This window comes from Protopterus annectens, chromosome 17.part0 (genome assembly GCF_019279795.1).
Source record: "Protopterus annectens isolate FY-2018-M chromosome 17.part0, PAN1.0, whole genome shotgun sequence".
NCBI classification, from domain to species: domain Eukaryota; kingdom Metazoa; phylum Chordata; order Ceratodontiformes; family Protopteridae; genus Protopterus; species Protopterus annectens.
Window position 1 is genome coordinate 89,603,197 of NC_056751.1, and position 26,620 is coordinate 89,629,816.

Consider the following 26,620-nt stretch of genomic DNA (forward strand, 5'->3'; position numbering starts at 1 on the left):
ACGAGGAGCTGTTTCTGAGTAGTATAGCCAGAAAAAATGCTCAGGGTGGATTTTAAACAGGGAACTTCAAAAGAGCTGGAAATGGTCCAAAACGACCAATTACTACAAGCTCTTGTGCTGAGGTCACTCCTTCAGGGACAGATAGGCTGCTCAAGGCTCCCCACTCCCACTGGTGAGCAAAGAAACTTCCTTCTATCCAAGTAAGGCAATGGACAACACAGGAACTACACCACAGTCCAGAATACAGCAAAGCCTCTATACTGGTCTAAACTAGTCGAGAAAAGGGGAAAACAAGGATATTTTTTTTTTGTTTTTAGGTTAAAAAGTACACAGAAATGCAGGAAAAACAGTAATAAATCACTTACACAGGCTAGCTCACTTTAGTGGGTAGCCTCAACAGTTAAATTTAACAACAAACTTTTGACCAAATGTAACTTTAAGTGCAGATAATGTACAATGCAAAAACAGGTAATAAAGCAGTTTAAACTTGTTCAAAGTAAGAAAAGGAAGGTCTCTCAGGTAAAACAGCAAAAAATACTTAGATCAGGAAAGTAGTCACTTTTCTCAGTTCTCTGCTGCTAGCACCACTCTGCAGGACCACGAGGAGCTGTTTCTGAGTAGTATAGCCAGAAAAAATGCTCAGGGGCGGATTTTAAACAGGGAACTTCAAAAGAGCTGGAAATGGTCCAAAACGACCAATTACTACAAGCTCTTGTGCTGAGGTCACTCCTTCAGGGACAGATAGGCTGCTCAAGGCTCCCCACTCCCACTGGTGAGCAAAGAAACTTCCTTCTATCCAAGTAAGGCAATGGACAACACAGGAACTACACCACAGTCCAGAATACAGCAAAGCCTGTATACTGGTCTAAACTAGTCGAGAAAGGCGGGAAAACAAGGATATTTTTTTTGTTTTGTTTTTTAGGTTAAAAAGTACACAGAAATGCAGGAAAAACAGTAATAAATCACTTACACAGGCTAGCTCACTTTAGTGGGTAGCCTCAACAGTTAAATTTAACAACAAACTTTTGACCAAATGTAACTTTAAGTGCAGATAATGTACAATGCAAAAAACAGGTAATAAAGCAGTTTAAACTTGTTCAAAGTAAGAAAAGGAAGGTCTCTCAGGTAAAAACAGCAAAAAAATACTTAGATCAGGAAAGTAGTCGCTTTTCTCAGTTCTCTGCTGCTAGCACCACTCTGCAGGACCACGAGGAGCTGTTTCTGAGTAGTATAGCCAGAAAAAATGCTCAGGGCGGATTTTAAACAGGGAACTTCAAAAGAGCTGGAAATGGTCCAAAACGACCAATTACTACAAGCTCTTGTGCTGAGGTCACTCCTTCAGGGACAGATAGGCTGCTCAAGGCTCCCCACTCCCACTGGTGAGCAAAGAAACTTCCTTCTATCCAAGTAAGGCAATGGACAACACAGGAACTACACCACAGTCCAGAATACAGCAAAGCCTGTATACTGGTCTAAACTAGTCGAGAAAGGTGGGAAAACAAGGATTTTTTTTTTGTTTTGTTTTTTAGGTTAAAAGTACACAGAAATGCAGGAAAAACAGTAATAAATCACTTACACAGGCTAGCTCACTTTAGTGGGTAGCCTCAACAGTTAAATTTAACAACAAACTTTTGACCAAATGTAACTTTAAGTGCAGATAATGTACAATGCAAAAAACAGGTAATAAAGCAGTTTAAACTTGTTCAAAGTAAGAAAAGGAAGGTCTCTCAGGTAAAAACAGCAAAAAATACTTAGATCAGGAAAGTAGTCGCTTTTCTCAGTTCTCTGCTGCTAGCACCACTCTGCAGGACCACGAGGAGCTGTTTCTGAGTAGTATAGCCAGAAAAAAATGCTCAGGGCGGATTTTAAACAGGGAACTTCAAAAGAGCTGGAAATGGTCCAAAACGACCAATTACTACAAGCTCTTGTGCTGAGGTCACTCCTTCAGGGACAGATAGGCTGCTCAAGGCTCCCCACTCCCACTGGTGAGCAAAGAAACTTCCTTCTATCCAAGTAAGGCAATGGACAACACAGGAACTACACCACAGTCCAGAATACAGCAAAGCCTGTATACTGGTCTAAACTAGTCGAGAAAGGCGGGAAAACAAGGATATTTTTTTTTTTGTTGTTTAGGTTAAAACGTACACAAAAATGCAGGAAAAACAGTAATAAATCTCTTACACAGGCTAGCTCACTTTAGTGGGTAGCCTCAACAGTTAAATTTAACAACAAACTTTCGACCAAATGTAACTTTAAGTGCAGATAATGTACAATGCAAAAAAACAGGTAATAAAGCAGTTTAAACTTGTTCAAAGTAAGAAAAGGAAGGTCTCTCAGGTAAAAACAGCAAAAAATACTTAGATCAGGAAAGTAGTCACTTTTCTCAGTTCTCTGCTGCTAGCACCACTCTGCAGGACCACGAGGAGCTGTTTCTGAGTAGTATAGCCAGAAAAAAATGCTCAGGGACGGATTTTAAACAGGGAACTTCAAAAGAGCTGGAAATGGTCCAAAACGACCAATTACTACAAGCTCTTGTGCTGAGGTCACTCCTTCAGGGACAGATAGGCTGCTCAAGGCTCCCCACTCCCACTGGTGAGCAAAGAAACTTCCTTCTATCCAAGTAAGGCAATGGACAACACAGGAACTACACCACAGTCCAGAATACAGCAAAGCCTGTATACTGGTCTAAACTAGTCGAGAAAGGCGGAAAACAAGGATATTTTTTTGGGGTTTTTTTTGTTTTTTAGTTTAAAAAGTTCACAGAAATGCAGTAAAAAAACAGTAATAAATCACTTACACAGGCTAGCTCACTTTAGTGGGTAGCCTCAACAGTTAAATTTAACAACAAACTTTTGACCAAATGTAACTTTAAGTGCAGATAATGTACAATGCAAAAACAGGTAATAAAGCAGTTTAAACTTGTTCAAAGTAAGAAAAGGAAGGTCTCTCAGGTAAAACAGCAAAAAATACTTAGATCAGGAAAGTAGTCGCTTTTCTCAGTTCTCTGCTGCTAGCACCACTCTGCAGGACCACGAGGAGCTGTTTCTGAGTAGTATAGCCAGAAAAAAATGCTCAGGGGCGGATTTTAAACAGGGAACTTCAAAAGAGCTGGAAATGGTCCAAAACGACCAATTACTACAAGCTCTTGTGCTGAGGTCACTCCTTCAGGGACAGATAGGCTGCTCAAGGCTCCCCACTCCCACTGGTGAGCAAAGAAACTTCCTTCTATCCAAGTAAGGCAATGGACAACACAGGAACTACACCACAGTCCAGAATACAGCAAAGCCTGTATACTGGTCTAAACTAGTCGAGAAAGGCGGGAAAACAAGGATATTTTTTTTTTTTTTTTTTTTAGGTTAAAAAGTACACAGAAATGCAGGAAAAACAGTAATAAATCACTTACACAGGCTAGCTCACTTTAGTGGGTAGCCTCAACAGTTAAATTTAACAACAAACTTTTGACCAAATGTAACTTTAAGTGCAGATAATGTACAATGCAAAAAACAGGTAATAAAGCAGTTTAAACTTGTTCAAAGTAAGAAAAGGAAGGTCTCTCAGGTAAAAACAGCAAAAAATACTTAGATCAGGAAAGTAGTCACTTTTCTCAGTTCTCTGCTGCTAGCACCTCTCTGCAGGACCACGAGGAGCTGTTTCTGAGTAGTATAGCCAGAAAAAAATGCTCAGAAGCGGATTTTAAACAGGGAACTTCAAAAGAGCTGGAAATGGTCCAAAACGACCAATTACTACAAGCTCTTGTGCTGAGGTCACTCCTTCAGGGACAGATAGGCTGCTCAAGGCTCCCCACTCCCACTGGTGAGCAAAGAAACTTCCTTCTATCCAAGTAAGGCAATGGACAACACAGGAACTACACCACAGTCCAGAATACAGCAAAGCCTGTATACTGGTCTAAACTAGTCGAGAAAGGCGGGAAAACAAGGATATTTTTTTTTTTTTTGTTTTTTAGGTTAAAAGTACACAGAAATGCAGGAAAAACAGTAATAAATCACTTACACAGGCTAGCTCACTTTAGTGGGTAGCCTCAACAGTTAAATTTAACAACAAACTTTCGACCAAATGTAACTTTAAGTGCAGATAATGTACAATGCAAAAACAGGTAATAAAGCAGTTTAAACTTGTTCAAAGTAAGAAAAGGAAGGTCTCTCAGGTAAAACAGCAAAAAATACTTAGATCAGGAAAGTAGTCACTTTTCTCAGTTCTCTGCTGCTAGCACCACTCTGCAGGACCACGAGGAGCTGTTTCTGAGTAGTATAGCCAGAAAAAAATGCTCAGGGCGGATTTTAAACAGGGAACTTCAAAAGAGCTGGAAATGGTCCAAAACGACCAATTACTACAAGCTCTTGTGCTGAGGTCACTCCTTCAGGGACAGATAGGCTGCTCAAGGCTCCCCACTCCCACTGGTGAGCAAAGAAACTTCCTTCTATCCAAGTAAGGCAATGGACAACACAGGAACTACACCACAGTCCAGAATACAGCAAAGCCTGTATACTGGTCTAAACTAGTCGAGAAAGGCGGAAAACAAGGATATTTTTTTGTTTTTAGGTTAAAAAGTACACAGAAATGCAGGAAAACAGTAATAAATCACTTACACAGGCTAGCTCACTTTAGTGGGTAGCCTCAACAGTTAAATTTAACAACAAACTTTCGACCAAATGTAACTTTAAGTGCAGATAATGTACAATGCAAAAACAGGTAATAAAGCAGTTTAAACTTGTTCAAAGTAAGAAAAGGAAGGTCTCTCAGGTAAAAACAGCAAAAAATACTTAGATCAGGAAAGTAGTCGCTTTTCTCAGTTCTCTGCTGCTAGCACCACTCTGCAGGACCACGAGGAGCTGTTTCTGAGTAGTATAGCCAGAAAAAAATGCTCAGGGGCGGATTTTAAACAGGGAACTTCAAAAGAGCTGGAAATGGTCCAAAACGACCAATTACTACAAGCTCTTGTGCTGAGGTCACTCCTTCAGGGACAGATAGGCTGCTCAAGGCTCCCCACTCCCACTGGTGAGCAAAGAAACTTCCTTCTATCCAAGTAAGGCAATGGACAACACAGGAACTACACCACAGTCCAGAATACAGCAAAGCCTGTATACTGGTCTAAACTAGTCGAGAAAGGTGGGAAAACAAGGATTTTTTTTTTTGTTTTTTAGGTTAAAAGTACGCAGAAATGCAGGAAAACAGTAATAAATCACTTACACAGGCTAGCTCACTTTAGTGGGTAGCCTCAACAGTTAAATTTAACAACAAACTTTCGACCAAATGTAACTTTAAGTGCAGATAATGTACAATGCAAAAAACAGGTAATAAAGCAGTTTAAACTTGTTCAAAGTAAGAAAAGGAAGTTCTCTCAGGTAAAAACAGCAAATAAATACTTAGATCAGGAAAGTAGTTGCTTTTAGGTTCATAGGTTCATACTAGGCTATCTGCCCAAGGGCATTTATAAGCCTAGCCCAGAGATTTTCTGGCTTTCGCCACCCCTTTAGTTTGAAGAAAACTATGCCCATTATTTTGCTGTGCCTCTGTCAACCAGTGACACTGAGGTAATTCCTGGGGTATATCTGCGATCTCCCATCCATTGGTCAAGATTTCTCTTGAACACGGCCAGCGAGGTGCTCTGCCTCACATGTACCGGGATTTTGTTCCACAGCATAGGGAGTCTCTGGGTGATGAATCTGTCCCTCCAGCACGTCCTATTAATAACCGTGTCAAGGTTTAAGTCTCCCGCCTTGTAGTTCTGGGGATCTAGATTTTTGAGGTGAAGCATGTTCATCAAATCTGGGTTTGACATGGTCTTGTATGTCAGGCACAGGTCACCTCTGAGCAAGCGATGGCGACTGAATAGAGCTGGAGTTCTTTCAGTCGGGCAGCATAAGACATATTTTTGAGACCCTTTATCCTTTTGGTGAGGAACTTTTGGGGCCTTTCCAGCTGCTGCAGGTGTCGGGTCAGATACATTCCGAATGGGGCATTGTACTCAGTCATTGGTCTGATGAGTGATGAGTACAGGGGAATGATGACCTCCCTTGATCTAGATGTGAATCCCTTCATGATCAGGTGGGCAATGTAGAAGGTCTTCCTAACTACCTTAGCAGCGTGAGTGTCAAATGAAAGGTTACTGTCAACCTGGGTCCCCAGATCCCTGATAACTTCTTCTGTGCTCAGTGGATTGCCACCTATATGGTAGCTAGGGGTAACCTTGTTTTTCCCGAAGGGTATGACTATGCATTTCTTGGCGTTTAACTTTAGGCCATGGCTCTGGCACCAGTTATCCATTTCTGTGAGACCCTTCTGAAGGATATCTGTGTCAGATGTGTTTTCGACTATGGCGCCCAGTTTGCAGTCATCTGCAAACTTTGTCAGCCATAACCCTCCTGTGTTTGCTTGTACTTCAGAAAAGTAGATGCCAAACAAGAGTGGGCCCAGGACTGAGCCCTGTGGGACATCACTTGTGACAGGCTTTGAGTCTGACATGGCGCCAGCAACTCTGACCCTGTGGGTTCTGTCACTTAGCCAGTTTGCAACCCATCTTGTGATGTATGGGTTTACATTTAAGCTGATGAGTTTTTCAATGATACCTGAGTGGGGTATTTTGTCGAAAGCCTTTGCCAAGTCGAGGTAGGCTGTACGGACTGCCTTTCCCTCATCAATGGCCTTGGTGACTGTTTCAAAAAAGTCAACCAAGTTTAAAAGGCATGATCTGCCTTTGACAAAGCCAAACTGGGTTGGATCCAAAGTCTGCAAGTTCCCTATGTCTTTATTTATGAGTTCCATTATGATCCTCTCCATGGCTTTGCAGATCAGGCTTGTCAAGATGATGGGACTGTAATTTCCAGGGTCGGTGGAGGCACCTCCTTTGTGAAGTGGAACCACAGTTGCCATGTGCCACTCCTTGGGTACGTATCCTGAGGTGAGGCTGAGATTAAACAGCTGTCCTAACTGCGGGTTTAATTCCTCAATGAGTTCGTGGAGCACACAGCCGGGGACACCATCTGGTCCCATGGATGCTGTGTTTTTCACCTTAGAGAGAGCAGTTCTCACTTGGGCGTTAGAGGTGTTTGGGGGGCTACAATCCTCTGGTATAGATATCTCTCCTTTTGGGGGGGGAGAAGTTTGCACTGAACCTGTCAGCCAGTATATTGGCAATGTCTGTAGGTTCAGTAATTTTCACATCATTTTGAACTAATTCTGAGCATATCTGGGAGTTTCCTCCCAGGTTCCTAACATAGCTAAAGAAGGCCTTATGATTGTCTTTTGAGTCCTTAGCGATTTTTCTCTCAAAATTTGCCTTGGATGATTTTATGAGAGCTCTTAGTTTTTTACTTATAATGATCAAAGGTGTCTTACCTTTTAAGGATTTTGCTCTATCTTGTAGTAGCTTCCTCCTTTTGTTGTATTCTCAGTTCTCTGCTGCTAGCACCACTCTGCAGGACCACAAGGAGCTGTTTCTGAGTAGTATAGCCAGAAAAAAAAACGCTCAGGGGCGGATTTTAAACAGGGAACTTCAGAAGAGCTGGAAATGGTCCAAAACAACCAATTACTACAAGCTCTTGTGCTAAAGTCACTCCTTCAGGGACAGATGGGGTGCTTAAGGCTCCCCACTCCCACTGGTGAGCAAAGAAACTTCCTTCTATCCAAGTAAAGCAATGGACAACACAGGAACTACACCACAGTCCAGAATACAGCAAAGCCTGTATACTGGTCTAAACTAGTCAAGAAAGGTGGGAAAACAAGGATACTTTTTTTTGTTTTTTAGGTTAAAAAGTACACAGAAATGCAGGAAAAACAGTAATAAATCACTTACACAGGCTAGCTCACTTTAGTAGGTAGCCTCAACAGTTAAATTTAACAGCAAACATTCGACCAAATGTAACTTTAAGTGCAGATAATGTACAATGCAAAAAACATGTTCAAAGTAAGAAAAGGAAGGTCTCTCAGGTAAAAACAGCAAAAAAATACTTAGATCAGGAAAGTAGTCGCTTTTCTCAGTTCTCTGCTGCTAGCACCACTCTGCAGGACCACGAGGAGCTGTTTCTGAGTAGGGATGCAGTCTTTTCCAGTTCAGAGCACTGCCCTTTGGTCTCATCACAGCCCCCAGGGTGTTTACCCAATACATGGCAGTGTTAGCAGCTGATCTCAGACTGCAGGGATTTTGAGTTTTTCCTTATCTTGCCAAATGGCTCCTTACTGTTACCACCAGGTGTCAACTAGAATGGGGAGGAGATTACCCACTGCATCTTTGCCCTTCTTTAGGTGTATCAATAAATTACAAAAAGTCAAATCTGCAACCTACCCAGCAGCTGGAATTTATTGGAACTTTTGTTAAATATGGTTACAGGACTTGCTTCACTTCCAGTAGAAAGGCTCAAAAGATCAGATCACAAGTCAACCATATTATCCAGAACAGAAGTGTTCCAGCTACTTTTCCTACAGGTACTAGGCTCGATGGCAGCCTCAGTAACTCTAGTTCCCTTAGCTAGATATCACATGCGCATTCTGCAGTGGCTTCTGGCCTCCAAACGGTCCTTAATAAATCAAGCATTGTTGTATTACATCTTGATAACCAATCACCTGTCATGGTGGCTCCATTCCAGTGAGATACTTTCGGGCTGTCATTTCATCCTTCCACAGCCCCAAGCCATAGTGACCATGGATGCTTCCGAGATAGGGTGGGGGGGCATTATCTGGGAAGGACAGTCCAAGGCACTTTGTCCTCACTGGAGGCCAATTTGCAGATCAGTGTTTTAGAACTGAGGGTGGTGCAAGCATTTCAAGATGCTCTTCCCCTAAGAACAGTGGTAATCCAAATGGACAACATGTCAATAGTCTGGTACATCAACAAACAAAGAGGAACCAAATCTTACCCACTCTGTCTAAAAGCTCTCAGAGTTTGTCAATGGGCGATTTCTTCCAATCACTTTCTAACAGCAATGCACATTCTGGGTAGCAGACAAGTTGAGCAGAACTATTCTAATGCCTCACGAGTGGTCTGTCAATCCTATATCTTCCATTGCTGGGTCCAACCTTGCTGCTATCTGTTTGCGTCCTCCTTAAACAACAAATGCAGCAGTTACTTTGCCCTGATCCTGACTCTAGGGGAGTTGCTGTGAGATGCTTTTCTCCATGATTGCCCCCCTCCCTAGTCCCCTGTATGCCTTTCCCCCAACCTCTGATATCTCAATTTCTAAAGAAAGCAAAGATGTTGAAGAACACAATGATCCTCATTGCCCCATTCTGGCCTTGACAAGTTTGGTTTCCCTTCATTTGGACTCAACTACTTCGGAAACCTTGGCTTCTGGACTCAGCTCCAGATCTGTTATCTCATCCAAAAGGAATGGTTCCTCTGAATTTTCAATATTTAAAGCTCACTGCATGGCTTCTCCAATTCCCATGATTGGCGGGCATTCTTCCCTTTCCTCTTGAATCCACCAAATAATTTTGGCCCATCACAAACCTTCTACTACGAAACGTTACTATAGTAAATGAGAAAAGTTTTCTAGATGGGCTCTTAATAATACTATGGACCCTTATACAGTCCCCATGCATAAAGTATTGGATTTTTTTAGCTGATCTTTATAAAACTGGCTCATCAGCTTCTACCGTTAGGGTTCACCTAGTCCCGCTATCCAATTTTCATACTGGTTTCGATGGTTCTTCACTTATGTCACATAAGCTTTGTAAAACCTTTTTAAAAGGAATTCTGATGTTGAGACCCCCCTTTAAAGAGCCAATTGCTCCATGGGATTTACCCACAGTTCTACAGTCTCTTACCCTTTCCCCTTTTGAGCCATCGGCTACATGTGACTTAAAGTTTCTGAGTTGGAAAACCTTATTTTTAGTAGCTATCACTTCTGCAAGAAGAGTATCTGAAATTCAAGCCTTATCTTGCAAACCTCCCTACATAATATTTCACAAAGACATGGTTTCCCTCAGGACTAATCCTTCTTTCTTGCCAAAGGTAGTTTTAAATTCCAATGTCAATCAAACATTGCAACTACCAGTCTTTTTTCCTAACTTTTCCAATAAAGGGGAATATTGACTACATTGAGACATGCGTGAATGGGCGTACCTTCGTTGAAGGTTGTGCATCAGGGCTGGCAACTCGGCACATAAAAATCTACTGCCAATCATTAGCGGACCAGAGTTCCGCTGTGGCGACCCCTAACCGGGAAAAAGCCGAATGACACAACATTGACTACATTTATTAGACGTTCATAGATAAATATCTTTTTATCTTCACAGAACAAAGGATTTCAGGAAATTTGACCAATTATTTGTTGATTTTTCTTCACTTCCCTTAGGTAGCCTAGTTTCCAAGGTTACCTTAGCTAAATGGCTCAGAGATTGCATCACCTTTATCTGTTATTCAAACGCCCGGTTAAAGCCCACTCAACTAGAGCTGTGGCACCTTCTGCAGGTTTTCATGCCAGAGCTTCTTTGAATGACATCTGTACAGCAGCTACATGATCTTCTCATACCTTATCACTCATTACAAATTGGATCAGGTCTCTAAAGGACCTGCATCATTCAGTTCAATGGTGCTTAGGAATATTCTTCTGTGAGACCTCCCAAGATTCAGGTAGCTGGGGACTCTGTCCCACAGTCAAGGATTATGTGAAGACTGACAACATCAGATAAAGAAGTTATGTCTTACCATAACATTCCATCTGTGTTGTCGATCTTCACTAATCCTTGACCCCCCCCTGACTCCTTCCCCCAGCCTGAGACTATTAGTGGATTGAATACTTCTAAAACTGGCTTCATAATAGGGACACAGATCTTGTCTCTTCTTATTATCTACTATCTGCTGGCCACTATCTTAGGCAAACTCAATCTGAGGTAATTTAGAGAGGAGGATTATGGGTAGAGCCTAGCTTGAGAGTTTGGAAGGTGGGAGCTGAAGTAAACAGTTGTGTCTGTTTCGAGGCTTGGAACGAAGCCTACAGTTAAGGATTAGTGAAGATCGATAACGCAGATGGAATGTTATGGTAAGATATAACTTCTTTTTTTCTAACATAATGAGAGAGAAAAAGAAAGTATTTCAGTATCTGATTTACTAAAAAAAAAAAAAGCATGAAATTTTTATTTTATTTATTTATTTTTTGGGTAGGTCAGTCTCAATGGTAACCCGAGCGCCAAGCTGTTCTTTATATCATCTAGAAGTTTGACCATTACACTGGGGAAATTCGCCTGCTTATCTGTAGGGGAGATGGTAGCCTCAGTCTGCTAGCTAATACCACAATTTCAAAGGTGATAACTGACGATTCAGTTGTGTATAGTAGTGCAAAACAGCAGAAAAACAAATATGTTTTAGGGAATGAGAGAGATAAGGGTGGTATCAGTGACTAAAATAATGTTGAAAACTATAGAAGAACTAGTGGATACATCAAAAGGGCTGAAACACTGGTCTGTTTTATGTAAGAGACTCAGTTTAATGGCCTTGGGTTCATGTCCTTTGCTGCCTGAAGTGCCATTTACCTGAAAAGAGGTGGATAAAAAATGTACTATTGGTACTGTGGAACTGTACCTTGTAATGAGGGGGTGGTCTTGTGCTTGCTCTAGTGAAACATTCAGAAATGCCACACAGGACTGCTGTTGGGGAGAATGCTTGGAAGAAAAATTTTGCTGGATTTCTTAAATGGGTAAATGGGCTGTTCAAGAGATCCTTTACAGCCATGACCTGGACCTAGAAGCAACATTAACATACAGTGTAAAATGTAAACAATTGTAGTGTTAATAGTGTTGTAAGTTGCATTCTTCATTTGTGCATTTGTATATATATATATATATATATATATATATATCTATATATCTATATATATATATATATATATATATATATATATATATATATATATATATATATACACACACACACACACACAATACTGTGTGTGTGTGTGTGTGTGTGTGTGTGTGTGTGTGTGTAAAATATTTGTATAATAAATGTTTATTACCTTAGCGCAGAATATTTGAACCCTAATAATTATCTCTAAAGCATTGACAATGGTAACAAGTAGAAGGATAAATAGTACTCTAGTTTTTCAAAGTTCCGAACTTTATCATAGAACTGAGATGTTGTTTTGGCTGCATGTGTTCTAAATGTATTACTGGAGTGGAAACACAATCCAGTCCCTTTTTTGATGCTGCTAGGGGTGAATGCTCTTGGAGAGGTAGACTTTGTGAATATAAATGCATTCAGAATGGGTTTTGCTATTCAAGATACAAGTCTGAAGCTTGTCACTGGGGAGACTTATATGACAGCAGGTGGAATTTAAGGGTTCATAATTATATGATTGAATGCTAGAAATAGTGAATGATCTATTATCGAACCCAAATGCACGAACCCACAAAATATCGAAGGAACGGATCAACTAATTTTTTCCCAGGGAAATAAAAAATCGCTGATCCAAAAAAAAAAAAATGTACAGGCAACATAAAGGGGCTTCACCCCCCCACCGTAAATATACCAACTCCAAGATTGTACCACAGTGAAAAAAACAGCAAAGTCTGGAGAACAGCCCAGTGAATTTTTCCCTGGGAAAAATTTTGCTGATCCGTTTCTTAGATAGTCTTGTGGTTTCGTGCATTTGGCCTCGACAAATGAACGTTCACTCTTTCTAGCATTCGATCATGTAATAGGAACCCGAATTTACCACTAATCTGGATTTCTCGAAGGACAGTATATATTAATAAAATTTTTCATTGCATCGACACATTCATAACAGTGACTCAGAGGGCGACACAATAAAACCCCAGCAGATGGCTGAAATCCACTCCATCCAAATTTATTAAGTATCCACACAACATGAACATCAAGACAAGTATACGTTTTCATTTTAGCAACTTCATCAGATATGGGATGATGATCTTACAACAAGCTTAAATACCTTCACCAATTAAGATATGTGGTCATATATGACCATGGGACTTCATCCCACATCTGATGAAGTTGCTAAAACAAAAATGTATACTTGTCTTGACGTTCATGTTGTGTGGATATTTAATAAATTTGGTTGGAGTGGATTTTAGCAGTCAGCTGGAACTTTATTGTGTCACCTTCTGAATCAATTTTCGTTGTTTAGTGGTGGTTTTGGTGACTCTGTGGACTAATTTTCTTGTTTACATTCATAACAGTGCATATAACTCAGCTCCGGGAATGTATTATTACTGTCCATTTTGCAACTGAAAAGGTCAATGTACAGGCCCTCCCTTTTTGTCCTAGGAGTTGACACATACTGTAAAGCCTTTAGATAAAAGTGCAGATGTACTGGAGAAATAGACAGGGAATGTGGCTGGGGTGGAAGGGTTACTGTCTATTGTAACTGGTCAGATTAGAAACCAGCGTAATGCTTCTCTTTTTTCATGTTTGAAAGCCCAAAGCCAGACATTGTTATCAACATAGATCTGGAGGTATATTTCCATGCATACTGTGTTGCCTCTTGTGTGGACTGGTAGAATACCTCAAAAATGTATTTGTATTTTAATTTATGTCATCTATGTGGTTGAATGTAACACAGCCTAGAAGATTTGTCCTTTCAAAACACTGTATGATATTTTTTTTTAGAAATGAGGCTGAGGGTAGGTGTCATTTGTTTAAATGGGATTGATTAACATTGAAGGATGGGAACTCCAGTCAAGAAAGGAGTATTGTAGTTAAAAAGGGTGTGGGAATAGTCCATTCTGCTAGTACAAGGGGAGAATATTTTGTGATGAAGCTTGTGGAGGTATCTAAATGAGAGGAGAATGTTAGTGAAGTCCAAAGGGAGGGCTCAGTAAATATCCTGAACTGGACAATGTGGGTGTTAAAAAGAATATACATACATATACACACATACATACAGATACATACATATACATACATATGGGTCCCCTTCAAAACATCTAAAACCCATAACATCTTCATAACACTGAGACCAGAACATCTAAAACCCAAAACATCAAATTTCATAACATGTAACACTACAAATCACATGAAAATAGCATCCCCTCCACATATAACGACACCAAACTACCAAACACACTTTTTACATTTCTGCAGGGGGACTTGATACAGTGAGGTTAGGAAATTAACTTTTTCCCACTGTAGTGCGATCTTGGAGTTGCTATATTTAATTTATGGGGGTGGGTGAGAGGCTTGCCCCCCCCCCCTACAGAAATGTAGTAAAAAGTGTGTTTGGTAGATTGGTGTCATTATATGTAGAGGGGATGCTATTTTCATGTAATTTGTAGTTTTAAATGTTATAAAATTCGATGTTATGGATTTTAGATTTTAGATGTTCTGGTCTCAGTGTTATGAAATTTGATGTTATGGGTTCTAGATGTTTTGAAGTAGATCCGTACATACACAAATGCATATACATGCATACATACAACTACTTCAAGCACAGGCATTAATGCTCTTCTAGCCTTCCAAGATACCAAAACAGTTGTTCCCATAATAAGTGTCCAGGCTGTTCTTAAAAATATCTAAACTATTATTTGCTTTAATGTAATTTGGTAGCCTGTTCCATGCATCAGCTGCTCTCTGAGAACCAATTAGTGCACTTCTCATTCCTGTAGAATCTTCTACACAGGTTGTCTGATGATTCTCTACTACTTTTTGATAACCGCAGACAGTCCCAGAGGTAGTTGTCTCTAAATGCTCTATATACCTGAATAAGATCTCTTCTTAAATATCTGTATGAGACACTGTACAAGTTTAGATATTTAAGTCTTTCATAACTACATTTTCACATTCATGAATGCCCTTGGTGTGTTTCTGCTCTACCCTTTACAGTTTGCTCATGCTTGTTTCCTTATAAGGTTTCTATATTGTTATTGCATACTGACGTTTGGGTCCAATGTAGCTAACAAACAATGACTTCATCATTTCTGATTTCCTTCTTCTTCTTTCAGCTGTTCCCATTAGGGGTCGTCACAGCGGAACATCTGTTTCCATTTCTTCTTGTCCTCTGCATCTTGTTCTGTCACACCAACCCCCTGCATGTCCTCTCTCACCACATCCATAAACCTTATCTTAGGCCTTCCTCTTTTCCTCTTACCTGGCAGCTTCATCCTTAGCATCTTTTTCCCAATATACTCTGCATCCCTCCTCAGCACATGTCCAAACCAATGTAATCTTGCCTCTCTGGCTTTGTCTCCAAACCTTCTAACCTGGGCTGACCCTCTAATATACTTATTCCTAATCCTGTCCAACCTCGTCACACCCACTGCAAATCTTAACATCTTCAACTCTGCCATGTCAAGCTCTGACTCCTGCCTTTCTGTCAGTGCCACTGTCTCTAACCCATGTAACATAGCTGGTCTCACTACCCTCTTGTAAACCTTCCCTTTCACTCTTACTGGTACTCATCTGTCACAAATCACTCCTGACACTCTTCTCCACCCACTCCATCCTGCCTATACTCTCTTCTTCACCTCTCTTCCACATTCACCGTTACTCTGAACTGTTGATCCCAAGTACTTAAACTCATCCACCTTCACCACCTGTACTCCCTGCATCCTCACCACTCCTCTATCCTCCCTCTCATTCACACACATATATTCTGTCTTCATCCTATTGACCTTCATTCCTCTTCTCTCTAGAGCATATCTACACCTCTCCAGGGTCTCCTCCACCTGTTTCCTACTCTCACTACAGATCACAATGTCATCTTGCAAGCATCATAGTCCATGGGGACTCCTGTATGATCTCATCTGTCAACCTGTCCATCACCATTGCAAATAAGAAAGGGCTCAGAGCTGATCCTTGATGTAATCCCACCTCCACCATAAACTCATCCGTCACTCCCACCGCAGACTTCACTGCTGTCACACTACCCTTGTACATATCCTGTACCACTCTTACATACTTTTCTGACACTCCCGACTTCCTCATACAATACCACAACTCCTCTCTAGGCACCCTGTCATATGCTTTCTCTAAATCTACAAAGACACAATGCAACTCCTTCTGACCTTCTCTGTACTTCCCCATCAACACTCTCAGAGCAAATATCGCATCTGTAGTGCTCTTTCCTGGCATGAAACCATACTGCTGATCACTAATCATCACCTCCCTTCTTAACCTAACTTCCACTACTCTTTCCCATAACTTCATGCTGTGACTGATCAGTTTAATCCCTCTGTAGTTACTACAACTCTGCACATCACCCTTATTCTTAAAAATCGGTACCAAAACACTTTTTCCCCATTCCTCAGGCATCCTCTCACTTTCCAAGATTTCATTAAACAATCTAGTTTAAAACTCCACTGCCATTTCACCTAAACACTTCCATGCTTCCACAGGTATGTCATCTGGACCAACAACCTTTCTGTTCTTCATCCTCTTCATAGTTATCTTTACTTCCTCCTTGCTAATCCACTGCACTTCACGATTCACTATCTGCACATCATCCAACCTTCTCCCCCTTTCATTCTCTTCATTCATCAGCCCCTCAAAGTGCTCTTTCCATCTGCTCATCACACTCTCCTTGCTTGTGAGTACATTTCCCACATTATCCTTTATCACCCTTACCTGCTGCACATCTTTACTAACTTAGTCCCTCTGTCTAGCCAGTCGTTACAGGTCCTTTTCTCCCTCCTTAGTGTCCAACATTTTATACAACTCTTCATATGCCTTATCCTTAGCCTTCGCCACCTCTCTCTTTGCCATGCACCTCATCTCCTTATACTCTTGTCTACTTTCTTCATCTCTTTGACAATCCCACTTCTTCGCCAACCTCTTTCTCTGTATACTCTCCTGTACTTCTTCATTCCACCACCAGGTCTCCTTGTCCTTCTTCGTCTTTCCAGATATCATACCAAGCACCCTTCTAGCCATCTCACTTACTAGCTCTGCTGTAGTTACCCAGCTATTCGGTGACTCTTCACTGCCACCCAGTGCCTGGCTTAACTCTTCCCTGAACATCACCTCACAATTACCCTTTTTCAATTCCCACCATTTGATCCTTGGTGCTGCCCTCACACTCATCCTCCTCTTCTTGATCATCAATGTCATCCTACAAACCATCATCCTATGCTGCCTAACTACACTTTCCCCTGCCACCACTTTACAGTCTCCAATCTCCTTCAGACTGGCCCTTCTACATAAGATATAATCTTCCTGTGTGCATCTTCCTGCACTCTTGTAAGTCACCCTATGCTCCTCCCTCTTGTTAAAATACGTATTCATCACAGCCATGTCCATCCTTTTTGCAAAATCCACTACCATCTGACCTTCTGCATTCCTTTGCTTAACACCATACCTACCCATCACTTCCTCATCCCCTCTGCTCCCTTCACCAACATGCCCATTGAAATCTGCTCCAGTCACCAGTCTCTCACCCTTGGGTACAGTCATCACCACTTCATCCAACTCACTCCAAAATTTTTCTTTCTCATCCATCGCACACCCAACTTGTGGAGCATATGCACTAACAACATTCATCATTACACCATCAATTTCCAGCTTCATAAACATCACTGTATCCGACACTCTTTTCACCTCCAAAACACTCTTAGCATACTGTTCCTTCATGATAATGCCTATGCCATTTCTCCTCCCATCCACACCATGATAAAACAATTTGAAACCACCTCCGATACACCTAGCCTTGCTCCACTTCCATCTGGTCTCTTGCACACACAATATACCAACCTTCCTTCGGTCCATCATATCAGCTAGCTCTCGCCCTATACCAGTCAAACTGCCAACATTCAAAGTTCTGACCCTCACTATCACAGTCCTACCTTTACCTGCCTTAGGGCATGCCTTCCCCCTCTTCTCCTCCTTCGGCCAACAGTAGCCCAGTTTCCACCAGCACCCAACAGTACTGGTGGCAGTCATTGTTAACCTGATTTCCTAGACTTCATAAATCATTTATACGACCTATGGTTTTATAACTATCATTAACCAATTGGTGTTGATATGATTATAAAAACTCAAAAGCTAGATCTACCCCTTTACCTAGGTCCTTAAATAAATCTACAGTTTCAATCACTGTGTGCTGTATTAAGTTTTCACCTTTCAGTTTGACTCCCAAGTCTCATATGCTTTGTTTCTGATGTATTTATCAGCATATTATACTCTTGTGCCCAAATGACTAATTTAGTCAAGTTCTTTTGCAGACATGCCCTATCTGTAACACGTTCAGTCAGCTTAACCAATTTAAAGTAATCTTCATACAGACTGTAGAGCACTTCAGATGGAAAAGATCGGAAATAACAATCTAAACAAGTATGGGCCTAGGATGGAGCTCTGTCTAACACCCTGACTGTAACCTAGAATTTCATCTGCCCAATTGCTGTATGATCACTTCTATGTCCTGTTTGTAAGCCATGCTGCTATCCATTGTATCAAGAGTACATCAGTACCTTCTTTTTCTTCTTTCAGCTTTTCCCGGTTAGGGGTCGCCACAGCGGATCACCTGTCTGCTTATGATTGGCAGTAGAGTTTTATGGTGTCGAGTTGCCAGCCCTGGCACCCAACCTTCCACAGAAGGCACACACATGCACACACTCACACCTAGGGCCAATTTAGAGTGTTCAATCCACCTACAGCATGTCTTTGGGATGTGGGAGGAAACCGGAGCACCTGGAGGAAACCCACATGACAACAGGGAGGACATACAGACTCTGCACAGAAGGCACCCCAGCCGAGGATCGAACCAGAGAACCTCTTGCTGTGAGGCAGCAACGCTAACCGCTGCATCACTGTGGCCACCCCAAAAGTACATCAATACCTACTTGTTCTAATTTATTGATCACTGTTTTGTGTATGACCCAATCAAATGCTGTATCTGTATAAATTATATCACAACACATTTTTTTTATTTACAGCTCTTATAACATTGTTATAGAACATCATGTTACAGGGGGCAATAGATCTATTTTCAGTGGGTTCCGGCGTGTAGATCGCGAGACAAATGCCCGCGAGCTACATCGCCAAAACCAGAAGGCCGCAGCACCGCTAAACCGTAGAGCGGTGCTGCCGAAATGTAGATACGAGGCGGAAAGATGCGGCGGTGGGAAAACACACAAAAGCAGACGGCCCCTAAGGCAAACACGCAGGCCGTCAACACATAGCGTAAATGGCCGGCAAACACACGCTGATCGGTGCGATAAACAGCACAACGGTAGTGCTCCAAAACAGTTGCATAAGCAGTTATTAAACCATTACTTACCCTCACAGCCCCAGTTGTCCACGCAAACACAGCAAACAGTCCCGAAGCAGGAAGTAAAGTCCCCATCACGTAGAGCAATGCAGCACACTTTACCCGAGAAATGCTGCATAGAATAGCAGGTCATGTGTCAGGCTAAACCCTTAAAGGTACAGACAAAGCAGTGTCAGGGTCAATAGACCACACACACTATAACCTAGGGAAACACCTGTTTGTGTACTAGTAGTAAGCATGTCACAGCAGGGGGTCTGTAGTATAGGACAAGCCCAAATAACAGGCATGCCTGCAACAAACAGTACCTACCCTGCTAGAGCCCCTGAGTGCAGTTGTAAGTGTGAACATGCCAACCTGGTAAAGCATGACATACTAACCCAGTAGCAGGAGATATAGTAGCTGTAACTCATCTCCGACTCCACAGTAGAGTACGACATGCAGCTTCTGCTAAACACATCATGTTGTCCCTGTTACAGGAGTATAGACAAGTACCCAGCCCCATGTAGGAAGACAAGGGTGCAAGACAGAGGTACCTCCCTAAGTAACATCTGCCACTTAAGCAGACACCAAGCCCTATACCGTGACTGGCTGGCAGCAACAACTGGGAGTTAAAGGGGGCTGGCACAGTACACACAGAACCTGTGCTCAATCAGGCATCGTGGACTCTAAACAGAGTACAAGCATACGGCAACCCCAGGGATGTGTTAACTGCAGACAGTGTAACCATAGTGAAGAGGTGGTCAGAGACGGTTGGAGTGCACAAAGCTGTACAGGGCCACTGTGACAGACAGAGTTACTACACACGGTATAAGACAAGGAGGTGTAAACCGAGTGGCCTACTGTCTGGAAGGGACTTTCTCCAAGTTCAGTAGTATATCCCATACCAAGCTCCACCGGCTGTGATGGATTCTGAGAGACCATCTACAAGTGCTGCAACCATGCTGGAATGTATGTATCTGTATAGCCCTGGTCTGATTGGCAACAGATACAGCACAGTGCCCAGCCAACGTGGCAAACCCATGCTGGTGGTGGAGGGGTACCTCTACCATTTGGAACGTGAGACACCACCAAAAGCGGTACTGGGCATGTAGTGAGCGGAGGCGAAGGCATGCAGAGGACGTGCCATCACTGTTCGCCAGGAAGAGGGTGAGGAATTGCTGAAATCACTGCCACACCAGCACGGCCCAGATGCAACAATGGCACAAGTGGCTACATTGCGAGCAGAACTGCGGCAGAGGGCGGTAACCGGTAATGAATTGCCGAGCCTGGTAATGCAGAGTGTGCTAGGCACAGCAGATGACAATGTACTGCAGGAGATGCCTTGTCGTGCAACCCTTCGAAGAAGCATCACCAGGGCAATGCGGCAGCAGGCACGGGCATCCATGGCTACACCTCCAGCAACCCTTGCAGATATTGATGCCAGCCAGTATCCACTCCGTAGTGGCAGCTTCATCCTTCGTAGAAGGTTGGATATGGATGGTACTGCTTCCTTGGTAGTACTTACTACAACACAGAACCTGACTGACCTGTGCAGGTCCGACTTTGTTCTTGGTGATGGCACATTTCCCACACGGGCTGATATCTGTCGCCAGCTATATACATTACATGGCTGTATTGGCACCCCCACCTCAATGAGGGTCGTACCCCTGGTGTACTGTCTCATGTCACGGAAGTCGGAGTCTGCATACACCACTTTGTGGGAGGTGCTGAGAGGTATGGCAACTGACCAGGGCTGCACTTTGTCACCACAGTATATTATGACTGACTTTGAGAAGGCAGCAATTATGCCAGCGGAAAGCATTCCCTAGGAGTATTCTGAAGGGATGCCTATTCCATTTTGCACAGATCATCTGGCGACAGATCCAGCATCACCACCTTGTCGCCCTCTATGGCACGGACACTGCTTTCTCCATTGCCATTCGCAAGCTGATAGCGTTGGCATTCCTACCTTTGGATGATGTTGTCCCTGCATTTCTGGACATTGTGGCTTCCTTACCAGAATGTGCCCAGCCGATTAGTATTTCTAGACCATCATTATGTCCGAGGCCGACCACGCAAGTATGCATCCCGCTGTTCAGTACAGACACGAATGCCATCGTCATACCCTCTGCGGTTCTGGAATGTGTCCGATGTCTCTGAGATGGACTTCCCACGTACTAACAACCAGGTGGAGGCATGGCATCGGCTGAAGGTATTACTGGGTCGCCCTACTGTACAGCTAGCTGACCTTCTGTGTGTTCTGCAGCAGGAGCAGAACCTGACGGATACTCGACGTGAATCTCTTCTGAGGGGGATGCCTGTAACACCGCGTAAGAAGGCTATTGTAGTAAGGGAGCGTTGCCTAAAGCACATCTTACAACATAAGTGTGACTACACTAATGTGCAGGATTTCCTCCGTGCTGTGGCACATTTCTACAAATTATGATGCTGTCTGGGTTTCGTATGCACCAAGCACAACACACATCACATTGCATATTCAATTAATAAAGGCTTTGCCCATAGCACACGGGTTCCATGGTGCCACTTTCATGCCCACGTGGCATGCTATCCCAGCAGAATTTTCCACTAACAATTGCACATGGTGGCTTCTAAGGGGGTGCACAGTGTATCACTGTGGTGGTTTGTATATGCCACCTGTGGTTAGGGTGTAGGGGTTCCCTCAATTTTGACAGGGAATTGTCCACAGTCCTTTGTCACTGCAGTTAAAATGTCATCCTGCCATGTGTCCACATCCAGCTGTCTCACAGGTGGGTGTCGCACCGCCTAGGTGCCTGGACCCATTTTCAGTATATGCATGCTGATATATGGTTTCAAGTCCCAACCTTTCCAATTCTGACTATAACTTATCCAATATTACCTTCTCCATTATTTTTATGCAACATGAAAGTACACTTAAGGGTCTGTATGACTCCCCTTTCCCTTAAAGACAGTTTTAGTAAGTATATGTCTCCAATGTTAAGCATAGCTCTCAACCTCTTAGCACACAAAGTCTGGACACAGCAAAAATAATGGGGACACAAAGCCCCAAAAATAGGGACAATTTTTAAATATTTCTCTTTTAAACTTAGAAAGTTGCTAGAATAAAAGTTCTTGTGTTACCGTGCATTTTCTGAGGGATATGAAGACTGAAACTCAAATGCTTGTCATTATTTAGTGAATTCAGTCCTCACTGATTTGCCACAAAAATCCAGAAAACCACAAATTTTATGAGGAACAGACCAAAAATATGAGGCAAAAATCTGTACAGTTCTGAGCTTAAGGAATCTCCCCATAGTTAGACAACCTCGTAAATAATAGATACAACAGTACTGTAAGTTTTTGCTGAAGTGTTCTCAGGTCATTATTACTAATTCTGTCTCCTCCTTGTGCTTTGTTTGAATCCAGTTTGCACAGTTTATTTTTCAATGGAATCTAATAGAATTTCAGTATCTAAGGTTAACTGGATGTCACTAGGACAACTGACCATCTTTGTGGAGCCAAACTATTTTGCATATTTTTAAATATATCTATAATCTGTTGTGTCTGGGAATAAATTTTAGAATCTGTGCACAGTTTGTAAATTTGCATGTATTTACTCCTTCCACATCTTATATCTGTATAAAATGGTTTCCTGTTATACTCAATATCTTTATATAACTTTTTTTCAATTTTTTTTATCTTGCCTACACTTAATCTGTTTATCCAGCTGGTTTATTTCAGTTTACAAAGTTGCAGTTTGACCTCTTTTCCATTTCTTATATTTTTTTGTCTCTCACTTTAATCAAGTATCTTGTTTTTATAAAAAATATATCCTCCTGATGTTGTCTGCCTAGATCCTCATGTTAAACTTTTTTGTGATTTTTTTGCATTCAAAAATTTCTCTTTTAAACTGTAGCAACGGAAAAAACTGCAACAAACTCTGAAAGAAAACCAAAATTCCATGACAGAGGAAACCAACAGTTAAATAAAATGTTAAGTGTTTTATTAACATCCACTTTTCGTTCAAAATCACTGAACTTCTTCAGACTGACATAAAAACATAAAAAGACTTTTTTATACCTAATTGAAACATCACGTTACATTTGAATGGATCAAACAGCTGTCGAGAAGTCCCTGACGTCAATGGTGGAAATGATCTACACAACTCATAAAGTACTACTACATACAAAAATCTCGTGTCCTTGGTTGTGAAAATACTGAAGATAAACAACCATGTAAAACTTGACACTAATAAAAAAAATATATGTATATATATGTAAACGCTAAAAACAAATAATAAATAATAAAAACAAAACAAAATAGCTGACACCAATTATAAAAAATGTCAAATAACAAATTTTACCTTTGCATGCTTCTTAGCTTCAAAATACAAGCTAAGCTAACTCTATCATTTAGCCCCGGCCACCTGTATGAACAAAGCTTTAACTGCCAAAGCAGCTCCAAACGCTCCAGCAATAATTGAAAAGGACCCCCTCTGATATCAAAAGGTACCTGTCCTAACACCCTAAATGTGAAACTATGCTGTGGACAATCATTCACATGTTTCGCCAATGCATTTTCAAACTTCTTCTTCTTAATGCTGTATATGTGCTCATAAATTCTTTCATTAACACCTCTGTCAGTCTTGCCTACATAAAAGGCTGGGCAAGACTGACAGCAGGCTAAGTAGACCACTGATCTGGATTTACAATTAAATCTTCCCATAGTGTGATAACTGATTCCACTTATTTTAAACCTTGAACCAGTAGCAATGTACCTACACATGTTACAACTCTCACACTTGAAAGTGCCTTTGAGCCTAACTCGAGTGTCATTTTTGATTTCTAATAACCGTTTAAGATTGTCACCCCTCCTGTATATAAATCTGGGCATGTAACCCAACTTAACCTGGAGGGAATCATCACACATGAAAATACTCCAGTTCCTAACCAGGATTTCTCTGATTAAGTTGGTCTCAGCACTGTAAATAGTAATAAAAGAAGTAGTAATATCAACCTTCCTGTTCTCAGTCGTGGTCTCCAACCCAGAAGTTGGTGACTGCTCAATTTGCAAAATGACATTCGAACTGTAGTGTAAAATAGGCTTGTAAATTCCCCCTTCTCTTTTGGCCTGGACCTCACTGACCAGTTCTTGTATAAACTTCTCCGGATAACCTCTATGGAGAAATAACCCCTTAATAAATTCACATTCCTCCAAAAAGGATCGATCATCAGTCACCATCAGGGCAGCGCGCACCAGTTGGCCTTTTATTACCTCTCTTTTTTGGTGACTAGGATGTGCACTGGTAAAATGTAACATAGTGTTAGAATAGGAACTCTTCCGAAAAATGTTAGCCTTAAAAGAACTTACAAAAACATCTTTGTATAAGTCAACATCCAAATAAGAACTTCTGGAGTCTGACTCTGCAAAAGTGAAGTTTAAAAAAACAGTACTGGAGTTAAGATGATCCATGAAGGTCTGCACATCAGTGGATGTACCTTCCATCAATAAAATATCATCCAAAAATCTGGTGTAAAAATCGATTTTTGACGAGCCCTCCTGGTAGTTGAAAACATATCGGTGTTCCCATTCAGCCATAACTATGTTGGCAAAACTGGCCCCCACCAGTGAGCCCATAGCTACTCCAGTTTTCTGCAAGTAAATATCACCTCCAAAGGCTACAAAATTATACTTCAAAATAAGATATAAAAGTTCCTGTACCAACCTTATTTCACCGCTACTAGCATTGTGGTGCAATAAATGGTCAGTGACCCAGTCTATACCTATATCATGCGGGATAGATGTATACAGATCTTTTACATCTAGTGTCAAAAACCTATGCCCACTCTTATATTCCATATCATGTATAGCTTTCAGAAAGGCCCAAGAATCTCTACAGATGTGTGTCTCCTTTTTAACATATTTCTTCAAGATATTGTCAACAAATTTGGCTAACAGATAAGAGATAGAACCCCTAGCGTTAACCAATAATCTCATAGGAGGATTTAAAACATCTTTGTGAATCTTAGGCAAACCAAAAACTGTTGGAATCCTGGGAAACAAAACAGTCAAATAGTTCAAAACATCCTTTTCAATCACATTTTCTAAAAATAAATCATTCAAGAAAACACGAATGCACCTATAAGCTGTGTTCAGTTCGTTGATGCTAGATGTTACATAAGCGTCTTGCATTAACATGTGGATGAGACGGCACTCATAGTGGCAAGTATCCATCAATACTAACCCACCCCCTTTGTCAGATTTTAAAATCCTGACAGGTAAACCATTTAAAATACCCGAAAGGTCTGACTCATCTTCAGTCATGTTCTTCTTTAAAAACATCCCATAACTACTAGACAAATTTCTAATTCAGTTCAGTGATTCTGAACGAAAAGTGGATGTTAATAAAACACTTAACATTTTATTTAACTGTTGGTTTCCTCTGTCGTAGAATTTTGGTTTTCTTTCAGAATTTCTCTTTTAAAACTTTCCATATTCCTTGTGCAGGGTTTCCACTGAATGCACCACTCCAGTTAGTTTTACACAGTGGCTGTTTTGCTTCCCTATAATCTGTAATTAACCTTCTGTGCATTGGTTTAGATTTCAGTTTGGCAGAATTATCTAGCAGCAAATTAATCTTCATAACCCCATTATCATTGCACATCAAGATTGCTAAAACTTGACATGAATTAACAGTAATTTCTTTAGGAACACAATGTCTAGTGTTTTCTGTTCTTTTGTAGTTTTTTTATAGTCTGAAGCAATTGTTGTTCCTGAACATACGTTGTGAATAATTTCCTTACTAATGCTGTTGATTTTATATTATTCCAGTCTGTTTCAGGTAAATTTAAGTCCCCAGTCTTCTGTTTCATGCAATAACTGAATGAATTGCATTAGGTCATCAGCACTTGACTTTGGTGGTCTATATACTCCAATTGTTATATGCTCTGGGGTTGTCTTTATTGTCACAGTTACACAATCTGTAGTATCGGTGTTATAACTGAACATGTAATCACAGGACTCATAACCAGGTCTTTTTTTGTGATGGTCTCTATCAGTATCACATGGCAGCACCTCGGCCATGAGAACTGGTCATAGCATTGACTACATAGTCAAGGGAGATTAATTTTCTTTTAATTTAAAAAAATACATTTTTTTATTTTAAGGGCATTCTTCTTTAAGAATACTCTTTGCTTCTGGTTGCACAGACCTGTTTTTGTCTTCTGTGTCTGTGTGACTGATTGATTCTGTCTTTGTCTTCTGTGCATGGAATTTGAATTCCAAAAGATGTTTGGACTGCAGACCATGAAAGGACAAGTGAGAAGTAGGTGTGTGTGTGTGTGTGTGTGTGTGTGTGTGTGTGTGTGTGTGTGTGTGTGTGTGTGAGTGTGTATGTGTGTGTGCGCGGGTTCATATGAAAACGACACACAAAAGAACGACATTCAGTATATCGAAACGAAACCATCGACATTGCAAAACATCGACACTACATTTAA